The sequence below is a fragment of the Amblyomma americanum genome, chromosome 1 (assembly GCF_052857255.1).
Source record: "Amblyomma americanum isolate KBUSLIRL-KWMA chromosome 1, ASM5285725v1, whole genome shotgun sequence".
In the NCBI taxonomy this organism is placed as follows: domain Eukaryota; kingdom Metazoa; phylum Arthropoda; class Arachnida; order Ixodida; family Ixodidae; genus Amblyomma; species Amblyomma americanum.
The window spans coordinates 380,376,240-380,388,178 of NC_135497.1; the positions used below are offsets into that span (position 1 = coordinate 380,376,240).

Consider the following 11,939-nt stretch of genomic DNA (forward strand, 5'->3'; position numbering starts at 1 on the left):
TTTGCTCTTCTTGGAATATTTGTGAACTGCGGTAGCATGCAGCAGTGCGTACAGAAAAATGTTCACAGACTCACGGACGTCTTTGCTGTGTGATCGATGTTCTACGTTAATGTTACGTAGAACATGAGCACAACGTAAGCCCGCAACAAAGGCTACGCGAATGTTCAGCGATCAAGTCCAGGTTTGAGTCAATAAGAGAGAGGAGCATTACTGGTAGAGAATTTTCAGCGGTACCCTTGCTCAAAACAGGCATCGGTGCCTCCTCTGCTGTCTGGAAATCTTTTGAAGCTGTCTGCTGCGCATTTTGGTTATTTTGCTCTTTAAAGGGTAACAGAAAAAAATTCTGTGTCAGTTTCTTTGCCTTGAAAGAGGTCCACGGGCCTAGTAATCATGACAATGAGCTCGAAACACTAGTGCGCTGGGTCAATAATTATTAGCAAATGATTTTGTACAGGCAGTTTCGGTCTCCGTCAGAAGCTTAAGTGCACCTCGATGTCAGCATTGCCCGGCCAACCCGGACATATACATTTCTGATGATGTCGGCGATGCCGGCAAGCACCAAACACTGGTTCTTCACAGGTGAGTTCGGTAACGTCACAGCATTAGGGGCATATGCACCTTGACGTCACTGGATTCATTCAGTTCTTCAAGCGACGTCTCTCCGGTTTAGAAGAAAGGTGTGAAATATACCTGATCAGCTCTGTGCAGGGGCACGCCTCGGGTGCCCTGCGCAGGTAGGCCAGGTTGCCGGACATGGAAAGCCGGTTTAGCGTGATCAAGGACAGGTGTCCCAGCAGGTAGTGGCGCCGGCACTCCTTAGAAATGACCTCCCCGTCGCTTCCGCCCTGGAAGATCTTGAGGCACCATGCGCACGCAAAGTGCAGTCACAGGATCACCAGCTTGTGCGGGGGCATGTCCCTCGAGAGGGAGCGGGGCACCTGCGATGGGAGGCGAATAGTCAGCCTCCACCCACAACTCCTCCACGCTGAGGATGGCACACAATATTTAAGCTCATTTATGCGGTTTTCTGGGTAGAGCGATGACATTCGCTTACTGTGTTACCACATAGAGTCGCGTTCACTTTTCCCAGCGGGAGCGTGTGAAATGCCTTGAAGGAGCTTATAAATACCCTCTCAACCTACTTAAGCTCTCGGGACTTTCACAAAATAAACCTCTATCCCGGTGAAGTGAGCGATCGTGCGCAATTTCCGATTGTTTGAAACAAAGCCGAACATAAGGCAGGAGGAATCGTCAGTGTCGCATGGATGTTCGTTATTACTGAGTTATGACAGCGAAGACGGACTAGCCCCTTCGTGATCGTACTAGCCAATTGTCTAATGCAGGTGCGTCTACTTTACCACTGGCCAAGCGCAGCTTATCCGGTACATGCGCAGTACGTGGGTGCAATGTTAAAACTTTCTATTTATACCACAAAATCAACAACAATTGGTGCTTATACCGAGTTACTAGGTCATCTTCATCCTGGTAGACCGTCGACGCAGCTGTGAGGTCTGAACACGAGACAAAACGCCAGCACTTCGAAAGCTTCCCATGCAACAGCGCATGGTGGCTCCTTTCAAAGCTGCAACATGTAACTGTATGCTACGTTTCTGTTTAAAAAACAGACTGTTTGAGCAGGCGAACCACATTGCTGCCTCTGTCCCACTTCTTACGGCCGTTGGATGGCGAACTCTAACCAGCAAACGGCGATGAAGAGAAGAGCCTTATGCACGAAACACATAAAGGAGCCCAGCCCTCTAGCTTGTACGTCTGCTCTTTGGTCTCGTAGCCCAGGATATTCACAGAACGCAGCTCTTTTGCTGGTGTCACTCACCTTGAAGCAGGCATCGCTCACGATATTCTTGTAGAGGCCCAACTCCTCCGGGTCCTTGACGAAGCGGAACTCGCGACTGGAGTTGATCCACTTGTACATGAACCTGAGCAGGTTGGTCAGCACCTGCGTGTCACCGTGCTGTGCGCCGTCTTGGTCACCGCCACCAGGGTGCGGCACGCCAAGCAGCAGCAGCGCCTCGAATCGTTGGCTGAAGCTGTTGCGCGATGCCGGCACGGGGAGGAAAGAGGACGTGTTGACCACGATGCGCATGCGCACATCGGACTCCACCCAACGGAATCTCTGGATGCCACCTTCGAAGGACTGAAGCTCGTACGTCACCCGCTCCCCGACCGCGCATATTACTTTTACAATTTATCCTCCACAAGGTGTTGGCCTTAAATTAGTCGCCGTAAGGTGTTGAGTGTGCAGTCGCATCGAACGAAACATGCCGAAGCGAGACCATGGAGCTTTGCAAAACATACATTGCAGTGAAGTGTCTTGAGAAGACGCTGAAAATTTTGTGAAGACACTGAACCTGCACCTTTAAGGGCGTGACGTGACAGCGGCTCCATCTGCCCAAGCAGACACTGACACTCAACCGCAAACGAAAGTTAATTTGTAATAGAGATCTATCGCCTTTTATCGTGCATTGTGACGCCGCCCGCAAGCTTAACACGATTTATCGAGCGTGTCGCTTAAAGTGGCATCAGCACCGTTAACGACAATAGCGGCGAAAGTCCATCCTATGGCCACCCGTCATCGTCAGCCGCCGCAAACACACTGTGCAACAAGGTCTCAGATATAACGGCCAAAGCTCCGTGGCGCTGGGGTCAGTCCTCCAAGCCACGCGCTTCACCATCCGCGTTAAATCTGCGGTTGCTGGTACTCCTCCCTGAGATGTTATTTTGGCCATTAAGTTCTACATACCGCTAAATAACAAACCAAAGGACAAAGAAAATGACACGACTACAACACTGTTATCAAGATAATAAAGCGGCAGTCCTTATCGCTGCGTTCGTAAGCCATATCTGTTTTTGGCTAGTTTGTTCGCACGCCCAGCTTCTCTCAATCCGCGCTGACGACAGCTCAGCTCAATACCACATTTAAAGCGCTGTACGCTCACCTGGTACAAGGCGGAGGCCTTAAGGTTCTCGTGAGCCTCGTCGAGCTGCTCTGAGAAAAACTCCTCGCGCGTCCGGCGCACCACATGCTCGACCTGGCTCTCGAGCACCATGGCCATATCCGAAGGGTCGTTCTCCTTCACATATTTGCTGAGCTTGGACAGAGCCCCGCAGAGGGCCTCGCTTTAGCTTTCGATGCGGTACGACTTCAGCAGTGCCCGAATCTTCATAGCGTACCTGGAGCAACGGAAAAAGATTAAGCACTTTCACTGAACTCTGATTTGTGCCTGGAAACGGGAAGGGAGAAGAATGAAGTTTGCTTGGTTGACTTGTTTTGCTGGCTGCAGCGATTCTTTAGTTTTCCTGGTGATTCTGGCTTGTTCATTATTGGTGAGCCCGTTCTATGTTGAGGGGTTTAGGCCAAGGCGTAGGTTAAGGCGCAGTTCATGTGAACATGAGGGTGCGTTTTTCTGAGAGATGTTTACCTCCCCAGGTGACGGGTTGGCAGCTTGGTTTGCCGGCTGGACAGCCCAAAGCCTGCCGCCTGAGTCCTTCCAAAAAATGGCATTGATGCAATTCCCATGACTCTCGTCCCAATCGATGAGGTTGCGATCAACATGAAAACCTACCAAACTAATTCAACAGGAGCTAAGATCTTTGACAGCCCATTATCTGCAGATCTCTTAAATGAGCCCATTTGGCCGTTGAGGCATTGTGTGCAAGTCCTCAGACATCGCTTGTGTTGCTGACTTGCTTCTGTGCAAAATTTTCAGCTCATTGCCGGTCAAGCATTCATTCCCGAATAGCTTGCATTTATGAAGGGTATCGTACGAGTAGTCGACCTAGCATCGTCCCCACAAGAAATTGTAGAAGAATATCAGATTGCAGGAGTTGGGGTCTTTTCAGTATTCCGCTGCAGTAGAGGGGTAAAGGGCTCGCGTGTTGCTACTGAGTCTGTAATAACAACTTCTGCTGGCTCTTCCTGCCCTGCTGAACTAAATATCTGGCCGATTGTTTACCGTGTGGACCCTCTAGAACTCCGCCCTCTTTATTGCAGCAACTGCTGGTGATTGGGCATAGCGGCAAAGCATGCAATTCGAAGACCCGCTGCCGTTTATGTGAAGAAGGTCATTCTGCTGATAACTGCATCTCTGAGCAGCCCCATCGTTGCCTTTGCAGCAAAATTCACTCAGCTGATGACGCCGAGTGAGCAAAACGTAGTGAAGAGCGTAGCTTGTTGGACATTATTAAAGAGAATCGGTGCTCAAGGGCGGATGCCTACGCTGCTCTTAACCAGAAAAAAGACTCACGCGCGTCGTGTGCGCGCTATAAAATGCGGTTAAAGAATTCGGTTAAAAATGCGGTTAAAATGCTAAACACTTTTTCTGAGGCGCTGGCTCAGTTTGTTGCAGTTTTATCTGTGTCACTATCAACATCTGTCCTGACAGCAAGGCGTGAATCTGTTTTAACTTATGCAGCTAGTGCTAGCCTCTCTACATCACCTCGTGATTTTCCCCAGGTCCCGCCTAACATCTCTGTTCCTAGCAGTGAATGTCGCACTGACATCTGCACAACAGATGTCGAAATGTCGGGCCCTACGCAGAAGCGTCGTGCTTCCTCGTCACCATCTAATTCTGCTTCTCCACAGATGAAAGCTAAAACAGGAACACCCAAACTTCTTCTCCATGTTGATATCCTTAAAGAGGCGGTTTCTGCCTCTTGAATTGGTCAGTAATAATAGCTTGCCTGAAAGTGTTACAATGGAATTGCCGATTCGTATTGTCTCCTCTTCCAGATCAAGAAATACTTATCCACAAACATAAACATAATATTGTGCTTTTACAAGAAATTTGGTTATCACCTTACGAATCATTTTCGTTAAGAAACTTTCGAGTTTTCAGGTCAGATCAAAATGTTGGCAGGGGAGTTGGATTGGTAACCATGCTATCTAAACATTTATGTCATCAGGCGTCTATCTCTAAGAAAATTCTTCTCCCTGACTATGAGCTTTTAGCGATCAAAATTTCATTTCCGCATTGTGCCGATATTACAATTTCTAACGTCTATTTCTTTTAGGTGTACACAGGACAGACTGTTTAGACAGCTTGGTGACTGGCACAAGCAGTGCAGTCATCGCAGGATGTTTTAATTCTCCCCATAGTGACCGGGGAAGCCGTACTGAATCCTGCGGCAAGCTTCTCTGTTCGTGTCTGTCTGTCAATGCTGTATGCTGCCGCAATTCTAGAGAAATAAACTTTATGCGAGGGGTTGCTCGCTCAGCCATTGACTTAACATCATCAGCAGGTAGGCTAGAGATGACTGATTGGTCGACAGAGGATTCGGGTACAACTAGTGATCACCTCCCTATAACATTCACTATCCGGTTATCTCCGCTAAAAACTACTTGTGTAACCCATAAATTTGTCAACCACAATATTTTGTAAAAACCTGATATCCACCTCATTTGCCTCTATAGTTAGTACAAGACGGGAAGACAGAGCTCAGCACACGGTTGCATTTTTTCAAAATGCAGTAGACCACTAAATATTCGCTGTGCCCGCAGCAGTCTCTAATAAACAGCCGTCTCCTTGGTGGACACAAGAATGTGAGAAGGCCTATCGTCGCATAAAAGCGGGCTTTAAGACGCTATCCTGCAACCAGAGTTCAGCTAATTGGTTAAATTACAAATTTTTCTCTTCATCTTTCAAAAAAACAACTGCAAAAGCCAAGGATGAGAATAACCAAAATTTGAATCCATATCTTTCAATTCCTCGTAATCGGAAGGCTCTGTATAGATTCATGGCACAAAACAAGAGTTCTGCAGTCTCAGTCCTCACTAGTTCAACAGTGTTATCTCCACAAAAAGGCTCAGGAAACCCTGGAGCATATTGATGAGGGATTGGCGTTACGCTTTTAGACCCAGAGAAAGGTTTCTTTGTGCACAATCTTACGCTCTTCGGATTATACCAAGTTTGACGCATCAGAGCTCCTCTCAGTCCTGGAAATGTTGCATCCTGCAGCTCCTGGACCAGATGGTCTCACTGTTGGTATGATTGAAAATTGATCCCAGGATTTTACAAGTGACCTCTTAGATTAGGTCAATGCTTCGTTGGAAAATGCATGGATTCAAAGCATTTGGAAGGCAGCGAAAATTATGTTAATGGTGAAAGTTGCACGAAAAGGATACGTCTTAGATAATATTCGGCCAATTGCGCTGACATCAAATTTAGTCAAATTGATAGAAATAATAGTGCACAGTCGCCTCACAAAACATGTTCACGACGTCAACGGTCTCAGCTGAGTCCAGAGTGGCTTTCGTCGCGGATGCTCTATATGGTCCGTGCATGTAGATCTCGAGAGCAGAATCCGGCTCTCGCTTCGCAGAAGGGAAGTTTCAGCTTTGGTCACTCTTGATGTAGCAAAGGCCTATGACAGTGTAGAACATACTATTATACTTAACAGACTTCCTCAGTTACATCCTCCAACCTTCATTTATGCGTGGGTATCTAAATTTCTCAAGGATAGCTAATTTTGTTGCACTGAGGGAACCCTATGTTCTAATATATATTATCAATCAAGAGGTTTGCCACAAGGACCGGTGCAATCCCCGCTACTTTTTAATATTTTGATCAGTCGCATCCCCATCCATCCTGATATAACAGTTTTTGTGCATGCAGATGACATACCTTTTTTCGCCTCGGCCAGGGATATTCATTCCCTTTACCAGATTCTGAAGGTATATTTTGATGCTCTTGGAGTATGGTTGCAGGGTAATAATTTATCCCTGAATGTAGACAAATGCGGCGTTTTGGTATTTCCTCCAGACACGCCTTTGCACGTTTCATTCACCCATCGCTATAAAGAGATTCCACAAGTGGGATCCGTAAAATATCTAGGTGTTACTTATGACCCAGCATTACATTAGAGCTTTCATATAAAGAGCAATGTGTTTAAAGGAGAACACGCTCTAGGCCGGCTGACAAGAATCGCCAAAAAAAAGTTTGGAATGCGCCGCGACACATTATTGTTACTATACAAAGCCTACGTAAGACCCATACTTGAATTTGGTTGCATTCTCTTCTCTGGTAGCGCAAACTACAAGACTCAACCCTTAATCTTACTAGAAAGGCGCACTCTACGTCTCTGCCTTGGTGTGACGAAATCAGTTTCAAACGCCCTGTTTTATCTGGAAGCCCGTATCCCTGATCTATATTCCCGCTTTCAAATATTCACAGTGCGAACCTTCAAGTCGACGGACCCGGTGATTAATGTCAGCACTCCTACTTTTGTGTCTCACCCGGTCTAATTCTTTTGTCATCATTGGCCACGGTATCAAATGCCACAAATTATTTTAGCAAAGAACCTTCTAACACCGATGGCTGTTGATCTCAGTTCTTTGCAGTGGGTTGATGACACGCCGGCAGCAGTGGAATTCCATTTTGACCAAAACTTCCCATCCCATGCGAAACACAGACCCGCAAACATTTTATACGGTCTTCTCTCTGATGAGATAGAGGACTACCCCTATCATACGGTGCTTTCTATCGACGCCTCCGTCAACGGCCAAAAAGTTGCATTTGCCATCTTTTCACAGGATTTCGCATGGAGCTGTTCTGTCCGTATCCCAAGTTATATTCCTATAATTTTTGCGGAATTTTCGGCTCTACGAATGGCCCTGCACAAAATTTCATGTCATATGTCTCACGTTATTATGCTCGCTGATTGTCATTTTTAGTCTCCCTTGAAACTTCTCAAAAAGATGTTTTGAGCCGTTTCCTGCGATTTTTGTCCCATGCACTTTGAAGGATATCCGTTTTGTCTGGGTCCCTGGCCATGCAGGTATCAATTCAAATGAGGTGGCTGAGTACTTAGCAAGGTCGGCTCTTGACGGCTCAGTGACACATTACGTCCCGAATGTCAGCCTGCTGGCGACGTCTAGGTTTCAACGGTTCCAACACTTATCAACCAGGTTACGTGATCTCTTACTAAATAACACTGATTATCAGCACTTATCATATAATTGGAACGCCCTTTCATGTAAAACCAGGCTATGTGAGGTAGCAATGAGGCGGTTGCGGTGCAGGACTCCCAGTTTGAATTAATATCTATGCAGGTGTGGTTCGACACCGACAAACCTATGTGACGCATGCGGGGACGTTGGATATGTAGACCATTTTCTCCTCTACTGTCCAAAGTTCGCACTTCATAGAAAGATTTACCTGGAGGTCCCTCTCTCCAGGTTAGGGCTATCGTTATATCTGCCAGTGTTATTATCGTTTGGGGCGAGCGCCAAAGGTTTTTCATTGGGTTAATTTGTGGGATTCTCCATGATTACATAATTGCAACTCGTAGGTGAATTTGCTAAATCTTTTAATATACTTCGAGCCTTTTTTCTTCACCAAAATTATGTCTTTTATTTAACTTTAAATATTCTTCCGTCGTTTTTATTGATACATTTTTCAAAATTCACGCTTGGTGGTAAGATTGGGCGTAATCTCCTATAGAAATTTCTTTGTTTATGCCACTACACCTTGGCCAATTCCCCCACGTGGGTATGTGCCATGTTTACTGAGGTAAAGAAGAACTGTGAAGGTGATGCAGACCCCTAAAAAGGATGAGGTAGTATCCCTGAAATGTGCAGGTGATGCAAACGAAATATGATGGTGCAGTGTGAGTGAACTGTGCAGGTGGTGCAAGTAATGAAAAATGATTAGATACCGTCAAGCAAGCACAGGAATTCTGAAAAAACGCTCCTAGTTCGGACGGCTGGAACCACGTGGAGATAAAAACTAAAAATAAACAGGGGAATTTTGGTCGTTCGGTGCATCCCATCGGTTTTCTATGGATGTCGGAAATAGCTGGCGTGATCGCACGAAGCATTTTTGCAGGTCAGAGTTTGAAGAGTCGTCCACAATAATAACTATGTTCGCGCAGAATCTCTCAGGTCTCTCCAGTTTTCACAATATTACAAGTTTAATATATCCCCATTGAGTTATGCCCTGTTTGCTGCCGGGGGCTAAAAGAAGGCGCTAATTGTTGAATGCCTAAGACTTTCATCAACCTATTGCAGGATTCTCTGTACTCTCCGTGGTATATAAAGTTGTCATTTTGAAAATATTCAGCACCCTTTGTTGAAACTGTAGTGTGAAGTTCAGTACGAAGCTGCTGGTGCCTGGTTTTATCGTAGAGACTTGGTGTTATCGTAGAGACCGTTAAATAGCAAAAGTTTGGCGATGAAATCGAACTGTGAGCAGTAAATTGGGGTAATAATTAACCACGTGCTATTTTCATTCCTTACAGGCCTCACTAGTGCAAAAACCGATTATTCACAACCCACGGCTTCAAAGCAGTATGGCGTTCCTCAGAGCCTGACTTGCTTTGGGATGTAAAACCCCATAAACCAAACCAAAGCAGTCTGTGCTTCAACTAACTGCGAGAGGCCTAATAGGACAAGCGATTTCCATGGTTATATGGCCGCTTTTGTCGCCCTACAGCATTTAGAGATTATGGGCCTAAATAAGATAAAGTGTGTAATTTCCTGCAACTCCTTTAGTGCAACACACTTCGTATACTGTACAGTTCTTAGGTATTAGTGCGTACCGCTTATAGGCGGACGTGGCTTCTATCAGGAACGGTTCTCTTTCCTCGGGCAGCAGTCGGGGGTCCGGAAGGCTGTCTTCCACCAGTTCAGGGCACTCGGTGCTCAGTTCAACCTGCTCACCGGAACCACACAAGGAAGACACAACAGTGTGTTGCGCGCATTCAGCACATCAAGAATAAACAATGCAAACAACATCCGTGAACGTACAATCGGGGGTAAAAGTTAATTGGCCTCCTATTTCAAGTTCACCACCGTGCCTCACTGCATGCGAGCGCGCATGACTGTGCACTCGTGGTGTCGATCCTCGGCGGGGAGGTCAGGCCAGTTACTTTGGTCTCCGATAGTTGAAGAGCATTGGTCCTCGGTCCTCAGAATTACTGCTAGATGCGACAAATGATCAGATTTTTCCACGTGATAATATTGAAAAGTAGTCGGTAGAGAGCAAATGAGGGCAGGTGTAACAAGTCAAAACGCTTCTACCTAGCAACACTGGCATGTCGTATAGAAGCTCATTGGTCGCATCCTGATGGTTGGCACTCTAGCGGTGATACACATAACGAAAAACCCAAGCAGGCCGCCAGAGTTCGACGCACTTCTTGAGCATCTCGATTACAGACAAACGCTACAGTTCTATTCGCCGCTGTCGATGAACAAGATGTACAAAGTACATCGCCAGAAGCAGCCATGTAGTACATCTCGAGAATACTATGTGCTTTGTACATAGAGCAACGTATTCAGTTCAGACAGTCAAATATATTGCTAAATATTATGTAAAAACAGTGCCGCAACCAATTAGTTGCTTATGCAATGATCGACATGCGATCATCCATGAATACATATAACCTCCACGTCAGAAGCTTCACGGCTCTGGTATAGTTCATGCTATTTTATAAATTGAACCCACATGAAGACCGACAGGTTCACGCAAGAGCTCCAATGGCCCTAAGCTACCGGTTGATGCAACGTTGCTCAAGTGTTTTCAAACTGGGATTTTGCAGATTCCAGCCTTGAAGCTAACATCGGCACTTTCACCAGTCCTGTCGCTCATTTGAAAACGTGAAACCTAAACATCTTGGAACAGTCACAGATGATGCCCTGAGATCTAAACCCTGAGTGAGTAGTCAGGGAGTAAAGGAAGCCCTAAACAACACAAACCAGGAGCAGGCACGAGTTTCGGAAGAGACGTGTGCATTATGAACTGCCCTATCCTCGCAAGCAGAGTTTTTCGTATAATTCTGCCGTCTTCGCCATTAGAGCAACTGCAGTCGCCTGAGTCACAAGTTGGCAAACGCGGAAGTATACCTTTTTGCAATTTCGATAGAGCTGCCCGAGAATCTTGCGCGAACAGTAGGTGTTCTTTATGTCGAGCTTCTCTCCATGAAGTCCGGGTACACGGGTGGCTTCTCAGAGTTCTGTAAGCCCTTGAGGTCGCCGCACTTGGAGAAGTCAAGGTTGAGGGCACATTTGCGTGCCATTTCGCGGCAGCGGCGCGAGTTGATGCCGCCGTCCAGCATATCGGCCCAGACGAGGTGTGCGTTGGCAATCAGGCCGATCTTGTTACCCTTGATGTACTGGCAAAAGAAGTTCACCATGTCCGGGACAGGAATGAGAAGTTCTCTCGTGAGACTGACGATGAACAGATTTCATACCCCGTCCATTTATAGTCGTCTAAAAACTGAAGGTGAGGGCCTTTACACGTGTGCAAAACATTTGGTGGCACTTTTAAGGAAACGAGCGCGAGCGGGTCGCTTCTATTCCTGTGTTGCTGACTTTACTCTTGAGCCCACGAGAAATGTAGACTTTTAACAGCCGTCCCCTCCGAATCAAATATGTATATAGTAGCACACCGCGGCAATGCGTTACTTGTGCTTGTTTTCTCACACAAAGGCGCCATTATTTGAAGTAAGCCATGCTGCACACTCTCTTGATGTCATCACTGACATCTCATAGGAACTCAGACAACTTTGTTTATAAGAAAGTTTCGAATTGTTTCCTTAGCGAATAACCATGTGCTTGGATCGGTTTGTTTGTGCTGACTTAGCTACGCACAGTCATAATGGTCAACATCCAGGACACACATATTAGTAAACCTCAATACTTAACCAGGCACTCATATTGGTCAACCAATATGATACAATTAGCCCGACAGCTCGTCATATTCAAGTACGGACACAGTCCGATGTTCAAGCCACCGCTCTAAACCTAGAATGGTCAAAACGACGCATGTTTTGCAAGGTAATGTCTCCATTGAGCAAAGAGCGTTGCCTCTCGCGATCGAAAAACGAGCTGCCAGGCGTCCTTTTATTTCTGCTTTCTACATGCAAGTAAAATTTCGGAACATAGACAATAGGTTTACCGCTGTTACAGCCTATTGTTTAATGGA

The 11,939-nt window shown here is 46.3% G+C and overlaps 1 pseudogene; it reads right to left on the reverse strand.

Moving 5' to 3' along the window:
* Positions 1-884: 884 nt before the first annotated feature.
* Positions 885-11,148, reverse strand: LOC144122465 (uncharacterized; annotated as a pseudogene).
* Positions 11,149-11,939: the final 791 nt, after the last annotated feature.